This window comes from Phalangium opilio, unplaced genomic scaffold (genome assembly GCF_054372755.1).
Source record: "Phalangium opilio isolate 3A_F unplaced genomic scaffold, DU_Popi_V2 ptg000019l_1, whole genome shotgun sequence".
NCBI classification, from domain to species: Eukaryota; Metazoa; Arthropoda; class Arachnida; order Opiliones; family Phalangiidae; genus Phalangium; species Phalangium opilio.
The window spans coordinates 8,783,363-8,800,229 of NW_028324152.1; the positions used below are offsets into that span (position 1 = coordinate 8,783,363).

The 16,867-nt window shown below is 47.8% G+C and overlaps 7 non-coding genes across 7 annotated transcripts; all 7 read left to right on the forward strand.

Moving 5' to 3' along the window:
- The first annotated feature begins 2,972 nt into the window (after window positions 1-2,972).
- TRNAT-GGU (transfer RNA threonine (anticodon GGU)) lies at window positions 2,973-3,045 on the forward strand. Its single transcript has one exon. It is a non-coding gene; the product is annotated as a tRNA-Thr (tRNA).
- A 1,986-nt stretch (window positions 3,046-5,031) lies between these two features.
- TRNAI-GAU (transfer RNA isoleucine (anticodon GAU)) lies at window positions 5,032-5,104 on the forward strand. Its single transcript has one exon. It is a non-coding gene; the product is annotated as a tRNA-Ile (tRNA).
- A 1,692-nt stretch (window positions 5,105-6,796) lies between these two features.
- Window positions 6,797-6,869, forward strand: TRNAN-GUU (transfer RNA asparagine (anticodon GUU)). Its single transcript has one exon. It is a non-coding gene; the product is annotated as a tRNA-Asn (tRNA).
- Window positions 6,870-13,260: 6,391 nt separating this feature from the next.
- On the forward strand, window positions 13,261-13,333 carry TRNAI-GAU (transfer RNA isoleucine (anticodon GAU)). Its single transcript has one exon. It is a non-coding gene; the product is annotated as a tRNA-Ile (tRNA).
- Window positions 13,334-14,142: 809 nt separating this feature from the next.
- TRNAI-GAU (transfer RNA isoleucine (anticodon GAU)) lies at window positions 14,143-14,215 on the forward strand. Its single transcript has one exon. It is a non-coding gene; the product is annotated as a tRNA-Ile (tRNA).
- Window positions 14,216-15,023: 808 nt separating this feature from the next.
- Window positions 15,024-15,096, forward strand: TRNAI-GAU (transfer RNA isoleucine (anticodon GAU)). The gene has a single exon. It is a non-coding gene; the product is annotated as a tRNA-Ile (tRNA).
- Window positions 15,097-15,757: 661 nt separating this feature from the next.
- TRNAI-GAU (transfer RNA isoleucine (anticodon GAU)) lies at window positions 15,758-15,830 on the forward strand. Its single transcript has one exon. It is a non-coding gene; the product is annotated as a tRNA-Ile (tRNA).
- Window positions 15,831-16,867: the final 1,037 nt, after the last annotated feature.

A 16,867-nucleotide genomic window follows, 5' to 3' on the forward strand; every position in this document is an offset into this window, starting at 1 on the left:
TTAGCGCGATCGGCTGTTAACCAATAGGTTGGTGGTTCGAGCCCACCCGGGAGCGGTGTTGTGGGATCTCAAATGTAATGCAAAATGCCAAAGTTTTTCCACAATACCTGACGACCATTTAATTTTTGGGCTTCCGTGGCGCAATGGTTAGCGCGTTCGGCTGTTAGCCGAAAGGCTTGTTGGTTCGAGCCCACCTGGGAGAGGTGTTGTGCGGTCTCAGATGTAGCGAAAAATGTCAAAACGTTTCCACAATTCGTGACAACCATTTAATTTCTGAGCTTCCGTGACTCAATGGTTAGCGCGTTCGGCTGTTAACCAATAGGTTTGTGGTTCGAGCCCACCCGGGAGCGGTGTTGTGGGATCTCAAATGTAACGTAAAAAGCCAAATTTTTTCCACAATACCTGACGACCGTTTAATTTTTGAGCTTCCGTGGCGCAAAGGTTAGCGAGTTCGGCTGATAACCGAAGGGTTGGTGGTTGAGCCCACCCGGGAGCGGTGTTGTAAGATCTCAAATGTAACGTAAAAAGCCAAAGTGTTTCCACAATACCTGACGAACATTGAATCTTTGGGCTTCCGTTGCGCAATGGTTAACGCCGTCGGCTGTTAACCAATAGGTTTGTGGTTCGAGCCCACCCGGGATTGGTGTTGTGGTATCTCAAATGTAACGTAAAAAGCCAAAGTTTTTCCACAATTCCTGACGACCATATAATTTGTGGGCTTCCGTGGCGCAATGGTTAGCGCGGCGTTCGGCTGTTAGCCGAAAGGCTTGTTGGTTCGAGCCCACCTGGGAGAGGTGTTGTGCGGTCTCAGATGTAGCGAAAAATGTCAAAACTTTTCCACAACTCGTGACAACCATTTAATTTCTGAGCTTCCGTGACTCAATGGTTAGCGCGTTCGGCTGTTAACCAATAGGTTTGTGGTTCGAGCCCACCCGGGAGCGGTGTTGTGGGATCTCAAATGTAACGTAAAAAGCCAAATTTTTTCCACAATACCTGACGACCGTTTAATTTTTGAGCTTCCGTGGCGCAAAGGTTAGCGAGTTCGGCTGATAACCGAAGGGTTGGTGGTTGAGCCCACCCGGGAGCGGTGTTGTAAGATCTCAAATGTAACGTAAAAAGTCAAAGTGTTTCCACTATACCAGACGAACATTGAAACTTTGGGCTTCCGTTGCGCAATGGTTAACGCCGTCGGCTGTTAACAAATAGGTTTGTGGTTCGAGCCCACCCGGGAATGGTGTTGTGGTATCTCAAATGTAACGTAAAAAGCCAAAGTTTTTCCACAATTCCTGACGACCATATAATTTGTGGGCTTCCGTGGCGCAATGGTTAGCGCGCTCAGCTGTTATTCAAAAGGTTGGTGGTTCGAGCCCACCCAAGAGCGGTGATGTGAGGTCTCAGATGTAACGTAAAAAGTCAGAGTTTTTCCACAATACCTGACAACCATTTAACTTTTGGGCTTCCGTGGCGCAATGGTTAGCGCGTTAGACTTTTAACCGAAAGGTTGGTGGTTCGAGCCCACCCGGGAGCGGTGTTGAAAGATCTCAATTGTAACGTAATAAGCCAAAGTTTTTCCACAATACCTGACGACCATTTAATTTTTGGGCTTCCGTGGCTCAAAGGTTAGCGCGTTCGGCTGTTAACCGAAAGGTTGGTGGTTCGGGCCCATCCGTGAGCGGTGTTGTGAGCTCTCAGATGTGACGTATAAAGTCAAAATTTTTCCACAATACCTGACGAACATTTAATATTTGGGCTTCCGTGGCGCAATGGTTAGCGCGTTCGGCTGTTAGCCGAAAGGCTTGGTGGATCGAGCCCACCCGGGAGAGGTGTTGTGCGGTCTCAGATGTAGCGTAAAATGTCAAAACTTTTGCACAATACGTGAAACCATTTAATTTCTGAGCTTCCGTGGCTCAATGGTTAGCGCATTCGGCTGTTAACTGAAAGGTTGGTGGTTCGAGCCCATGCGGGAGCGGTGTTGTGAGGTCTCAGATGTAACGTAAAAAGTCAAAGTTTTTCCACAATACGTGACGACCATTTAAATTTTGGGCTTACGTGGCGCAATGGTTAGCGCATTCGGCTGTTAGCCGAAAGGCTTGGTGGTTCGAGCCACCCGGGAGAGGTGTTGTGCGGTCTCAGATGTAGCGTAAAATGGCAAAACTTTTCCACAATTCGTGACAACCATCATGAGTTAATAATATGTCAGCTCCCTATAAGTTACTCAGGCAATTCATTTTTATACTCCAGCGTTTTCTTCCGCGCCGCTGGCTTTCCAATTATATGCGACGCTCTGCGGCCGCCACGTGAACGACAATCTTATTTTCTCTTCTTTCCGGTTTTTCCCCGGAAGCGCGTGCAGTGGAAGCTAGCCAATGATATCGGAGCTATTTAAGCAGCCGAATATTTCGCTCAGTAGCCTCGGTTAAGAAAACAGTCAAGAGATCAGTGGATTGGATTTAGCTCAGTTGTATAATTTTCTGGTTTCAAGCCACAATAACAACTCTTATCTTTAGCATTCTTTATCAATATCGGCAAATTGCATTGAGTTCCTGCATTTTTTTGTCTCAGTACTGACACAATGCCATGATTTAATGTTAAATTATAAAATATAAAAATTCACGACTAAAACACTGGTGAAAATGTAGTCGACGACTCGAGGTCGAGGAGCCGTACGAGCGGGATTTTTTTTTCGACAAGAGAGAGCGCAACATTCGGATTTTTTCCCGCGCGGGCGAAATGAGAAGAAATCGCTGGATACATTACGCCTATGGAGCCTGAGTAACTTATAGGGAGCTAACATATTATTAACTCATGCAACCATTTAATTTCTGAGCTTCCGTGGCTCAATGGTTAGCGCGTTCGGCTGTTAACCAATAGGTTTGTGGTTCGAGCCCACCCGGGAGCGGTGTTGTGGGATCTCAAATGTAATGTAAAAAGCCAAATTTTTTCCACAATACCTGACGACCGTTTAATTTTTAGCTTCCGTGGCGTAATGGTTAGCGCGTTCGGCTGGTAACCGAAGGGTTGGTGGTTCGAGCCCACCCGGGAGCGGTGTTGTAAGATCTCAAATGTAGCGTAAAAACCAAAGTTTTTCCACAATACCTGACGACCATTTAATTTTTGGGCTTCCGTGGCGCAATGGTTAGCGCGTTCGGCTGTTAACCGAAAGGTTGGTGGTTCGAACCCATCCGTGAGCGGTGTTGTGAGGTCTCAGATGTGACGTAAAGAGTCAAAGTTTTTCCACAATACGTGACGACCATTTAATTTTTGGGTTTCCGTGGCGCAATGGTTATGCGTTCGGCTGTTAGCCGAAAGGCTTGGTGGTTCGAGCCCACCCGGGAGAGGTGTTGTGCTTTCTCAGATGTAGCGTAAAATGTCAAAACTTTTCCACAATACGTGACAACCATTAAATTTCTGAGCTTCCGTGGCTCTATGGTTAGTGCGTTCGGCTGTTATCTAATAGGTTTGTGGTTCGACCCCACCCGGGAGCGGTGTTGTGGGATCTCAAATGTAACGTAAAAAGCCAAAGTTTTTCCACAATACCTGACGACCGATTAATTTTTGAGCTTCCGTGGCGCAATGGTTAGCGCGTTCGGCTGTTAACCGAAAGGTTGGTGGTTCGAGCCCATCCGTGAGCGGTGTTGTGAGCTCTCAGATGTGACGTAAAAAGTTTAAGTTTTTCCACAATACCTGACGAACATTTAATTTTTGGGCTTCCGTGGCGCAATGGTTAGCGCGTTCGGCTGTTAACCGAAAGGTTGGTGGTTCGGGCCCACCCGGGAGCGGTGTTGTGAGATCTCACATGTAACGTAACAATCCAAAGTTTTTCCACAATACCTGACGAAAATTTAATCTTTGGGCTTCCGAGGCGCAATGGTTAGCGCGTTCGGCTGTTAGCCGAAAGGCTTGGTGGTTCGAGCCCACCCGGGAGAGGTGTTGTGCGGTCTCAGATGTAGCGTAAAATGTCAAAACTTTTCCACAATACGTGACAACCATTTAATTTCTGAGCTTCCGTGGCTCAATGGTTAGCGCATTCGGCTGTTAACTGAAAGGTTGGTGGTTCGAGCCCATGCGGGAGCGGTGTTGCAAGGTCTCAGATGTGACGTAAAAAGTCGAAGTTTTTCCACAATACCTGACGACCATTTCATTTCTGAGCTTCCTTGGCTCCATGGTTAGCGCATTCGGCTGTTAGCCGAAAGGCTTGGTGGTTCGAGCCACCCGGGAGAGGTGTTGTGCGGTCTCAGATGTAGCGTAAAATGTCAAATCCTTTCCACAATACGTGACAACCATTAAATTTCTGAGCTTCCGTGGCTCAATGGTTAGCGCGTTCGGCTGTTATCTAATAGGTTTGTGGTTCGAGCCCACCCGGGAGCGGTGTTGTGGGATCTCAAATGTAACGTATAAAGCCAAAGTTTTTCCACAATACCTGACGACCGTTTAATTTTTGAGCTTCCGTGGCGCAATGGTTAGCGCGTTCGGCTGTTAACCGAAAGTTTGGTGGTTCGAGCCCACCCGGGAGCGGTGTTGTAAGATCTCAAATGTAACGTAAAAAGTCAAAGTTTTTCCACAATACCTGACGAACATTTAATTTTTGGTCTTCCGTGGCGCAATGGTTAGCGCGTTCGGCTGTTAACCGGAAGGTTGGTGGTTCGAGCCCACTCGGGAGTGGTGTTGTGAGATCTCACATGTAACGTAAAAATCCAAAGTTTTTCCACAATACCTGAAGAAAATTAAATCTTTTGGCTTCCGTGGCGCAATGGTTAGCGCGTTCGGCTGTTAGCCGAAAGGCTGGTTGGTTCGAGCCCACCTGGGAGAGGTGTTGTGCGGTCTCAGGTGTAGCGTAAAATGTCAAAACGTTTCCACAATTCGTGACAACCATTTAATTTCTGAGCTTCCGTGGCTCAATGGTTAGCGCGTTCGGCTGTTAACCAATAGGTTTGTGGTTCGAGCCCACCCGGGAGGGGTGTTGTGGGATCTCAAATGTAACGTAAAAAGCCAAATTTTTTCCACAATACCTGACGACCATTAAATTTTTCGGCTTCCGTGGCGCAATGGTTAGCGCGTTCGGCTGATAACCGAAGGGTTGGTGGTTCGAGCCCACCCGGGAGCGGTGTTGTAAGATCTCAAATGTAGCGTAAAAAGCCAAAGTTTTTCCACAATACCTGACGACCATTTAGTTTTTCGGCTTCCGTGGCGCAATGGTTAGCGCGTTCGGCTGTTAACCGAAAGGTTGGTGGTTCGAGCCCATCCGTGAGCGGTGTTGTGAGGTCTCAGATGTGGCGTAAAGAGTCAAAGTTTTTCCACAATACGTGACGACCATTAAATTTTTGGGCTTCCGTGGCGCAATGGTTAGCACGTTCGGCTGTTAGCCGAAAGGCTTGGTGGTTCAAGCCCACCCGGGAGAGGTGTTGTGCGGTCTCAGATGTAGCGTAAAATGTCAAAACTTTTCCACAATAAGTGACAACCATTAAATTTCTGAGCTTCCGTGGCTCAATGGTTAGCGCGTTCGGCTGTTATCTAATAGGTTTGTGGTTCGAGCCCACCCGGGAGCGGTGTTGTGGGATCTCAAATGTAACGTAGAAAGCCAAAGTTTTTCCACAATACCTGACGACCGTTTAATTTTTGATCTTCCGTGGCGCAATGGTTAGCGCGTTCGGCTGTTAACCGAAAGGTTGGTGGTTCGAGCCCACCCGGGAGCGGTGTTGTAAGATCTCAAATGTAACGTAAAAAGCCAAATTTTTTCCACAATACCTGACGACCATTTAATTTTTGGGCTTCCGTGGCGCAATGGTTAGCGCCGTCGGCTGTTAACCGAAAGGTTGGTGGTTCGAGCCCATCCGGGAGCGGTGTTGTGAAGTCTCAGATGTGACGTAAAAAGCCAAAGTTTTCCCACAATACCTGACGACCGTTTAATTTTTGGGCTTCCGTGGTGCAATGGTTAGCGCGTTCGGCTGTTAACCAAAAGGTTGTTGGTTCGAGCCCACCCGGGAGCGGTGTTGTGAAGTCTCAAATGTAACGTAAAAAGCCAAAGTTTTTCCACAATACCTGACGTACATTGAATCTTTGGGCTTCCGTTGCGCAATGGTTAACGCCGTCGGCTGTTAACCGAAAGGTTGGTGGTTCGAGCCCATCCGGGAGCGGTGTTGTGAGGTCTTAGATGTAACGTAAAATTCAGAGTTTTTTAAAAATAACTGACGAACATTTAATTTTTGGGCTTCCGTGGCGCAATGGTTAGCGCGTTCGGCTGTTATTCAAAAGGTTTGTGGTTCGAGCCCATCCGGGAGCGGTGTTGTGAAGTCTCAGATGTGACGTAAAAAGCCAAAGTTTTCCCACAATACCTGACGACCGTTTAATTTTTGGGCTTCCGTGGTGCAATGGTTAGCGCGTTCGGCTGTTAACCAACAGGTTGGTGGTTCGAGCCCACCCGGGAGCGGTGTTGTGGGATCTCAAATGTAATGCAAAATGCCAAAGTTTTTCCACAATACCTGACGACCATTTAATTTTTGGGCTTCCGTGGCGCAACGGGTAGCGCGTTCGGCTGTTAGCCGAAAGGCTTGTTGGTTCGAGCCCACCTGGGAGAGGTGTTGTGCGGTCTCAGATGTAGCGAAAAATGTCAAAACTTTTCCACAATTCGTGACAACCATTTAATTTCTGAGCTTCCGTGACTCAATGGTTAGCGCGTTCGGCTGTTAACCAATAGGTTTGTGGTTCGAGCCCACCCGGGAGCGGTGTTGTGGGATCTCAAATGTAACGTAATAAGCCAAATTTTTTCCACAATACCTGACGACCGTTTAATTTTAGGGCTTCCGTGGCGCAATGGTTAGCGCGTTCGGCTGTTAACCGAAAGGTTGGTGGTTCGAGCCCACCCGGGAGCGGGTTTGTAAGATCTCAAATGTAACGTAAAAAGCCAAAGTGTTTCCACAATACCTGACGAACATTGAATCTTTGGGCTTCCGTTGCGCAATGGTTAACGCCGTCGGCTGTTAAACGAAAGGTTGGTGGTTCGACCCCATCCGGGAGCGGTGTTGTGAGGTCTTAGATGTAACGTAAAATTCAGAGTTTTTTAAAAATAACTGACGAACATTTAATTTTTGGGCTTCCGTGGCGCAATGGTTAGCGCGTTCGGCTGTTATTCAAAAGGTTTGTGGTTCGAGCCCATCCGGGAGCGGTGTTGTGAAGTCTCAGATGTGACGTAAAAAGCCAAAGTTTTCCCACAATACCTGACGACCGTTTAATTTTTGGGCTTCCGTGGTGCAATGGTTAGCGCGTTCGGCTGTTAACCAAAAGGTTGGTGGTTCCAGCCCACCCGGGAGCGGTGTTGTGAAGTCTCAAATGTAACGTAAAAAGCCAAAGTTTTTCCACAATAACTGAAGACCATTTAATTTTTGGGCTTCCGTGGCGCAATGTTTAGCGCGTTCGGCTGTTAACCAATAGGTTGGTGGTTCGAGCCCACCCGGGAGCGGTGTTGTGGGATCTCAAATGTAATGCAAAATGCCAAAGTTTTTCCACAATACCTGACGACCATTTAATTTTTGGGCTTCCGTGGCGCAACGGGTAGCGCGTTCGGCTGTTAGCCGAAAGGCTTGTTGGTTCGAGCCCACCTGGGAGAGGTGTTGTGCGGTCTCAGATGTAGCGAAAAATGTCAAAAATTTTCCACAATTCGTGACAACCATTTAATTTCTGAGCTTCCGTGACTCAATGGTTAGCGCGTTCGGCTGTTAACCAATAGGTTTGTGGTTCGAGCCCACCCGGGAGCGGTGTTGTGGGATCTCAAATGTAACGTAATAAGCCAAATTTTTTCCACAATACCTGACGACCGTTTAATTTTAGGGCTTCCGTGGCGCAATGGTTAGCGCGTTCGGCTGTTAACCGAAAGGTTGGTGGTTCGACCCCACCCGGGAGCGGTGTTGTAAGATCTCAAATGTAACGTAAAAAGCCAAAGTGTTTCCACAATACCTGACGAACATTGAATCTTTGGGCTTCCGTTGCGCAATGGTTAACACCGTCGGCTGTTAAACGAAAGGTTGGTGGTTCGACCCCATCCGGGAGCGGTGTTGTGAGGTCTTAGATGTAACGTAAAATTCAGAGTTTTTTAAAAATAACTGACGAACATTTAATTTTTGGGCTTCCGTGGCGCAATGGTTAGCGCCGTCGGCTGTTAACCGAAAGGTTGGTGGTTCGAGCCCATCCGGGAGCGGTGTTGTGAGGTCTTAGATGTAACGTAAAATTCAGAGCTTTTTAAAAATAACTGACGAACATTTAATTTTTGGGCTTCCGTGGCGCAATGGTTAGCGCGTTCGGCTGTTGTTCAAAAGGTTTGTGGTTCGAGCCCATCCGGGAGCGGTGTTGTGAAGTCTCAGATGTGACGTAAAAAGCCAAAGTTTTCCCACAATACCTGACGACCGTTTAATTTTTGGGCTTCCGTGGTGCAATGGTTAGCGCGTTCGGCTGTTAACCAAAAGGATGTTGGTTCGAGCCCACCCGGGAGCGGTGTTGTGAAGTCTCAAATGTAACGTAAAAAGCCAAAGTTTTTCCACAATACCTGACGTACATTGAATCTTTGGGCTTCCGTTGCGCAATGGTTAACGCCGTCGGCTGTTAACCGAAAGGTTGGTGGTTCGAGCCCATCCGGGAGCGGTGTTGTGAGGTCTTAGATGTAACGTAAAATTCAGAGTTTTTTAAAAATAACTGACGAACATTTAGATCTTGGGCTTCCGTGGCGCAATGGTTAGCGCGTTCGGCTGTTATTCAAAAGGTTTGTGGTTCGAGCCCATCCGGGAGCGGTGTTGTGAAGTCTCAGATGTGACGTAAAAAGCCAAAGTTTTCCCACAATACCTGACGACCGTTTAATTTTTGGGCTTCCGTGGTGCAATGGTTAGCGCGTTCGGCTGTTAACCAAAAGGTTGGTGGTTCGAGCCCACCCGGGAGCGGTGTTGTGAAGTCTCAAATGTAACGTAAAAAGCCAAAGTTTTTCCACAATAACTGAAGACCATTTAATTTTTGGGCTTCCGTGGCGCAATGGTTAGCGCGTTCGGCTGTTAACCAATAGGTTGGTGATTCGAGCCCACCCGGGACCGGTGTTGTGGGATCTCAAATGTAATGCAAAATGCCAAAGTTTTTCCACAATACCTGAAGACCATTTAATTTTTGGGCTTCCGTGGCGCAATGGTTAGCGCGTTCGGCTGTTAGCCGAAAGGCTTGTTGGTTCGAGCCCACCTGGGAGAGGTGTTGTGCGGTCTCAGATGTAGCGTAAAATGTCAAAACTTTTCCACAATTCTTGACAACCATTTAATTTCTGAGCTTCCGTGACTCAATGGTTAGCGCGTTCGGCTGTTAACCAATAGGTTTGTGGTTCGAGCCCATCCGGGAGCGGTGTTGTGAAGTCTCAGATGTGACGTAAAAAGCCAAAGTTTTCCCACAATACCTGACGACCGTTTAATTTTTGGGCTTCCGTGGTGCAATGGTTAGCGCGTTCGGTTGTTAACCAAAAGGTTGGTGGTTCGAGCCCACCCGGGAGCGGTGTTGTGAGGTCTCTGATGTGACGTAAAGAGTCAAAGTTTTTCCACAATACGTGACGACCATTTAATTTTTGGGATTCCGTGGCGCAATGGTTAGCGCGTTCGGCTGTTAGCCGAAAGGCTTGGTGGTTCGAGCCCACCCGGGAGAGGTGTTGTGCGGTCTCAGATGTAGCGTAAAATGTCAAAACTTTTCCACAATACGTGACAACCATTAAATTTCTGAGCTTCCGTGACTCAATGGTTAGCGCGTTCGGCTGTTAACCAATAGGTTTGTGGTTCGAGCCCATCCGGGAGTGGTGTTGTGAAGTCTCAGATGTGACGTAAAAAGCCAAAGTTTTCCCACAATACCTGACGACCGTTTAATTTTGGGCTTCCGTGGTGCAATGGTTAGCGCGTTCGGTTGTTAACCAAAAGGTTGGTGGTTCGAGCCCACCCGGGAGCGGTGTTGTGAAGTCTCAAATGTAACGTAAAAAGCCAAAGTTTTTCCACAATACCTGACGACCATTTAATTTTTGGGCTTCCGTGGCGCAAAGGTTAGCGCGTTCGGCTGTTAACCGAAAGGTTGGTGGTTCGAGCCCATCCGTGAGCGGTGTTGTGAGCTCTCTGATGTGACGTAAAAAGTTAAAGTTTTTCCACAATACCTGACGAACATTTAATTTTTGGGCTTCCGTGGCGCAATGGTTAACGCGTTCGGCTGTTAACCGAAAGGCTGGTGGTTCGAGCCCACCCGGGAGCGGTGTTGTGGGATCTTAATTGTAACGTAAAAAGCCAAATTTTTTCCACAATACCTGACGACCGTTTAATTTTTGAGCTTCCGTGGCGCAATGGTTAGCGCCTTCGGCTGTTGACCGAAGGGTTGGTGGTTCGAGCCCACCCGGGAGCGGTGTTGTAAGATCTCAAATGTAACGTAAAAAGCCAAAGTTTTTCCACAATACCTGACGACCATTTAATTTTTGGGCTTCCGTGGCGCAATGGTTAGCGCGTTTGGCTGTTAACCGAAAGGTTGGTGGTTCGAGCCCATCCGTGAGCGGTGTTGTGAGGTCTCAGATGTGACGTAAAAAGTCAAAGTTTTTCCACAATACCTGACGAACATAAAATTTTTGGGCTTCCGTGGCGCAATGGTTAGCGCCGTCGGCTGTTAACCGAAAGGTTGGTGGTTCGAGCCCATCCGGGAGCGGTGTTGTGAGGTCTTAGATGTAACGTAAAATTCAGAGTTTTTTAAAAATAACTGACGAACATTTAATTTTTGGGCTTCCGTAGCGCAATGGTTAGCGCGTTCGGCTGTTATTCAAAAGGTTTGTGGTTCGAGCCCATCCGCGAGTGGTGTTGTGAAGTCTCAGATGTGACGTAAAAAGCCAAAGTTTTCCCACAATACCTGACGACCGTTTAATTTTTGGGCTTCCGTGGTGCAATGGTTAGCGCGTTCGGCTGTTAACCAAAAGGTTGGTGGTTCGAGCCCACCCGGGAGCGGTGTTGTGAAGTCTCAAATGTAACGTAAAAAGCCAAAGTTTTTCCACAATACCTGACGACCATTTAATTTTTGGGCTTCCGTGGCGCAATGGTTAGCGCGTTCGGCTGTTAACCAATAGGTTGGTGATTCGAGCCCATCCGGGAGCGGTGTTGTGGGATCTCAAATGTAATGCAAAATGCCAAAGTTTTTCCACAATTCCTGACGACCATTTTATTTTTGGGCTTCCGTGGCGCAATGGTTAGCGCGTTCGGCTGTTAACTGAAAGGTTTGTGGTTCGAGCCCACCCGGGAGCGGTGTTGTGGGATCTCAATTGTAACGTAAAAAGCCAAATTTTTTCCACAATACCTGACGACCGTTTAATTTTTGAGCTTCCGTGGCGCAATGGTTAGCGCGTTCGACTGTTAACCGAAAGGCTGGTGGTTCGAGCCCACCCGGAAGAGGTGTTGTGGGGTCTCAGATGTAGCGTAAAATGTCAAAACTTTTCCACAATACGTGACAACCATTTAATTTCTGAGCTTCCGTAGCTCAATGGTTAGCGCGTTCGGCTGTTAACCGAAAGGTTGGTGGTTCGAGCCCATCCGTGAGCGGTGTTGTGAGGTCTCAGATGTGACTAAAAAAGTCAAAGTTTTTCCACAATACCTGACGAACATAAAATTTTTGGGCTTCCGTGGCGCAATGGTTAGCGCCGTCGGCTGTTAACCGAAAGGTTGGTGGTTCGAGCCCATCCGGGAGCGGTGTTGTGAGGTCTTAGATGTAACGTAAAATTCAGAGTTTTTTAAAAATAACTGACGAACATTTAATTTTTGGGCTTCCGTAGCGCAATGGTTAGCGCGTTCGGCTGTTATTCAAAAGGTTTGTGGTTCGAGCCCATCCGCGAGTGGTGTTGTGAAGTCTCAGATGTGACGTAAAAAGCCAAAGTTTTCCCACAATACCTGACGACCGTTTAATTTTTGGGCTTCCGTGGTGCAATGGTTAGCGCGTTCGGCTGTTAACCAAAAGGTTGGTGGTTCGAGCCCACCCGGGAGCGGTGTTGTGAAGTCTCAAATGTAACGTAAAAAGCCAAAGTTTTTCCACAATACCTGACGACCATTTAATTTTTGGGCTTCCGTGGCGCAATGGTTAGCGCGTTCGGCTGTTAACCAATAGGTTGGTGATTCGAGCCCATCCGGGAGCGGTGTTGTGGGATCTCAAATGTAATGCAAAATGCCTAAGTTTTTCCACAATTCCTGACGACCATTTAATTTTTGGGCTTCCGTGGCGCAATGGTTAGCGCGTTCGGCTGTTAACTGGAAGGTTGGTGGTTCGAGCCCATCCGGGAGCGGTGTTGTTGGATCTCAAATGTATCGAAAAAAGCCTAAGTTTCTCCACAATACCTGACGACCATTTAATTTTTGGGCTTCCGTGGCGCAATAGTTAGCGCGTTCGACTGTTAACCGAAAGGCTGGTGGTTCGAGCCCACCCGGAAGAGGTGTTGTGGGGTCTCAGATGTAGCGTAAAATGTCAAAACTTTTCCACAATACGTGACAACCATTTAATTTCTGAGCTTCCGTAGCTCAATGGTTAGCGCGTTCGGCTGTTAACCGAAAGGCTGGTGGTTCGAGCCCATCCGGGAGCGGTGTTGTGAGGTCTTAGATGTAACGTAAAATTCAGAGTTTTTTTAAAAATAACTGACGACCATTTAATTTTTGGGCTTCCGTGGCGCAATGGTTAGCGCGTTCGGCTGTTAACTGAAAGGTTGGTGGTTCGAGCCCATCCGGGAGCGGTGTTGTTGGATCTCAAATGTATCGAAAAAAGCCTAAGTTTCTCCACAATAACTGACGACCATTTAATTTTTGGGCTTCCGTGGCGCAATGGTTAGCGCGTTCGACTGTTAACCGAAAGGCTGGTGGTTCGAGCCCACCCGGAAGAGGTGTTGTGGGGTCTCAGATGTAGCGTAAAATGTCAAAACTTTTCCACAATACGTGACAACCATTTAATTTCTGAGCTTCCGTAGCTCAATGGTTAGCGCGTTCGGCTGTTAACCGAAAGGTTGGTGGTTCGAGCCCACCCGGGAGCGGTGTTGTAAGATCTCAAATGTAACGTAAAAAGCCAAAGTTTTTCCACAATACCTGACGACCATTTAAATTTTGGGCTTCCGTGGCGCAAAGGTTAGCGCGTTCGGCTGTTAACCGAAAGGTTGGTGGTTCGAGCCCATCCGTGAGCGGTGTTGTGAGCTCTCAGATGTGACGTAAAAAGTCAAAGTTTTTCAACAATACCTGACGACCATTTAATTTTTTGGCTTCCGTGGCGCAATGGTTAGCGCGTTCGGCTGATAACCGAAAGGTTGGTGGTTCGAGCCCATCCGTGAGCGGTGTTGTGAGGTCTCAGATGTGACGTAAAAATCCAAAGTTTTTCCACAATACCTGACGAAAATTTAAATTTTGGGCTTCCGTGGCGCAATGGTTAGCGCGTTCGGCTGTTAACCGAAAGGTTGGTGGTTCGAGCCCACTCGGGAGAGGTGTTGTGAGATCTCACATGTAACGTAAAAATCCAAAGTTTTTCCACAATACCTGACGAACATTTAAATTTTGGGCTTCCGTGGCGCAATGGTTAGCGCGTTAGGCTGTTAACTGAAAGGTTGGTGGTTCGAGCCCATCCGGGAGCGGTGTTGTGGGATCTCAAATGTATCGAAAAAAGCCTAAGTTTCTCCACAATACCTGACGACCATTTAATTTTTGGGCTTCCGTGGCGCAATGGTTAGCGCGTTCGACTGTTAACCGAAAGGCTGGTGGTTCGAGCCCACCCGGAAGAGGTGTTGTGGGGTCTCAGATGTAGCGTAAAATGTCAAAACTTTTCCACAATACGAGACAACCATTTAATTTCTGAGCTTCCGTAGCTCAATGGTTAGCGCGTTCGGCTGTTAACCGAAAGGTTGGTGGTTCGAGCCCACCCGGGAGCGGTGTTGTGGGATCTCAAATGTAACGTAAAAAGCCAAAGTTTTTCCACAATACCTGACGACCATTTAATTTTTGGGCTTCCGTGGCGCAAAGGTTAGCGCGTTCGGCTGTTAACCGAAAGGTTGGTGGTTCGAGCCCATCCGTGAGCGGTGTTGTGAGCTCTCAGATGTGACGTAAAAAGTCAAAGTTTTTCAACAATACCTGACGACCATTTAATTTTTTGGCTTCCGTGGCGCAATGGTTAGCGCGTTCGGCTGATAACCGAAAGGTTGGTGGTTCGAGCCCATCCGTGAGCGGTGTTGTGAGGTCTCAGATGTGACGTAAAAATCCAAAGTTTTTCCACAATACCTGACGAAAATTTAAATTTTGGGCTTCCGTGGCGCAATGGTTAGCGCGTTCGGCTGTTAACCGAAAGGTTGGTGGTTCGAGCCCACTCGGGAGAGGTGTTGTGAGATCTCACATGTAACGTAAAAATCCAAAGTTTTTCCTCAATACCTGACGAACATTTAAATTTTGGGCTTCCGTGGCGCAATGGTTAGCGCGTTAGGCTGTTAACTGAAAGGTTGGTGGTTCGAGCCCATCCGGGAGCGGTGTTGTGGGATCTCAAATGTATCGAAAAAAGCCTAAGTTTCTCCACAATACCTGACGACCATTTAATTTTTGGGCTTCCGTGGCGCAATGGTTAGCGCGTTCGACTGTTAACCGAAAGGCTGGTGGTTCGAGCCCACCCGGAAGAGGTGTTGTGGGGTCTCAGATGTAGCGTAAAATGTCAAAACTTTTCCACAATACGAGACAACCATTTAATTTCTGAGCTTCCGTAGCTCAATGGTTAGCGCGTTCGGCTGTTAACCGAAAGGTTGGTGGTTCGAGCCCACCCGGGAGCGGTGTTGTGGGATCTCAAATGTAACGTAAAAGCCAAAGTTTTTCCACAATACCTGACGACCATTTAATTTTTGGGCTTCCGTGGCGCAAAGGTTAGCGCGTTCGGCTGTTAACCGAAAGGTTGGTGGTTCGAGCCCATCCGTGAGCGGTGTTGTGAGCTCTCAGATGTGACGTAAAAAGTCAAAGTTTTTCAACAATACCTGACGACCATTTAATTTTTTGGCTTCCGTGGCGCAATGGTTAGCGCGTTCGGCTGATAACCGAAAGGTTGGTGGTTCGAGCCCATCCGTGAGCGGTGTTGTGAGGTCTCAGATGTGACGTAAAAATCCAAAGTTTTTCCACAATACCTGACGAATATTTAAATTTTGGGCTTCCGTGGCGCAATGGTTAGCGCGTTAGGCTGTTAACTGAAAGGTTGGTGGTTCGAGCCCATCCGGGAGCGGTGTTGTGGGATCTCAAATGTATCGAAAAAAGCCTAAGTTTCTCCACAATACCTGACGACCATTTAATTTTTGGGCTTCCGTGGCGCAATGGTTAGCGCGTTCGACTGTTAACCGAAAGGCTGGTGGTTCGAGCCCACCCGGAAGAGGTGTTGTGGGGTCTCAGATGTAGCGTAAAATGTCAAAACTTTTCCACAATACGAGACAACCATTTAATTTCTGAGCTTCCGTAGCTCAATGGTTAGCGCGTTCGGCTGTTAACCGAAAGGTTGGTGGTTCGAGCCCACCCGGGAGCGGTGTTGTGGGATCTCAAATGTAACGTAAAAGCCAAAGTTTTTCCACAATACCTGACGACCATTTAATTTTTGGGCTTCCGTGGCGCAAAGGTTAGCGCGTTCGGCTGTTAACCGAAAGGTTGGTGGTTCGAGCCCATCCGTGAGCGGTGTTGTGAGCTCTCAGATGTGACGTAAAAAGTCAAAGTTTTTCAACAATACCTGACGACCATTTAATTTTTTGGCTTCCGTGGCGCAATGGTTAGCGCGTTCGGCTGATAACCGAAAGGTTGGTGGTTCGAGCCCATCCGTGAGCGGTGTTGTGAGGTCTCAGATGTGACGTAAAAATCCAAAGTTTTTCCACAATACCTGACGAATATTTAAATTTTGGGCTTCCGTGGCGCAATGGTTAGCGCGTTCGGCTGTTAACCGAAAGGTTGGTGGTTCGAGCCCACTCGGGAGCGGTGTTGTGAGATCTCACATGTAACGTAAAAATCCAAAGTTTTTCCACAATACCTGACGAACATTTAAATTTTGGGCTTCCGTGGCGCAATGGTTAGCGCGTTCGGCTGTTAACTGAAAGGTTGGTGGTTCGAGCCCATCCGGGAGCGGTGTTGTGGGATCTCAAATGTATCGAAAAAAGCCTAAGTTTCTCCACAATACCTGACGACCATTTAATTTTTGGGCTTCCGCGGCGCAATGGTTAGCGCGTTCGACTGTTAACCGAAAGGCTGGTGGTTCGAGCCCACCCGGGAGAGGTGTTGTGGGGTGTCAGATGTAGCGTAAAATGTCAAAACTTTTCCACAATACGTGACAACCATTTAATTTCTGAGCTTCCGTAGCTCAATGGTTAGCGCGTTCGGCTGTTAACCAATAGGTTGGGTGTTCGAGCCCACCCGGGAGCGGTGTTGTGGGATCTCAAATGTATCGTAAAAAGCCAAAGATTCTCCACAATACCAGACGACCATTTCATTTCTGAGCTTCCTTGGCTCCATTGTTAGCGCGTTCGGATGTTAACCAAAAGGTTGGTGGTTCGAGTCCACCCGGGAGCGGTGTTGTGAAGTCTAAAATGTAACGTAAAAAGCCAAAGTTTTTCCACAATACCTGACGACCGTTTAATTTTGGGCTTCCGTGGTGCAATGGTTAGCGCGTTCGGCTGTTAACCAAAAGGTTAGTGGTTGGAGCCCACCCGGGAGCGGTGTTGTGAGATCTCAAATGTAACGTAAAAATCCAAAGTTTTTCCACAATACCTGACGAACATTTAATCTTTGGGCTGCCGTTGCGCAATGGTTAGCGCCGTGGGCTGTTAATCGGAAGGTTGGTGGTTCGAGCCCATCCGGGAGCGGTGTTGTGA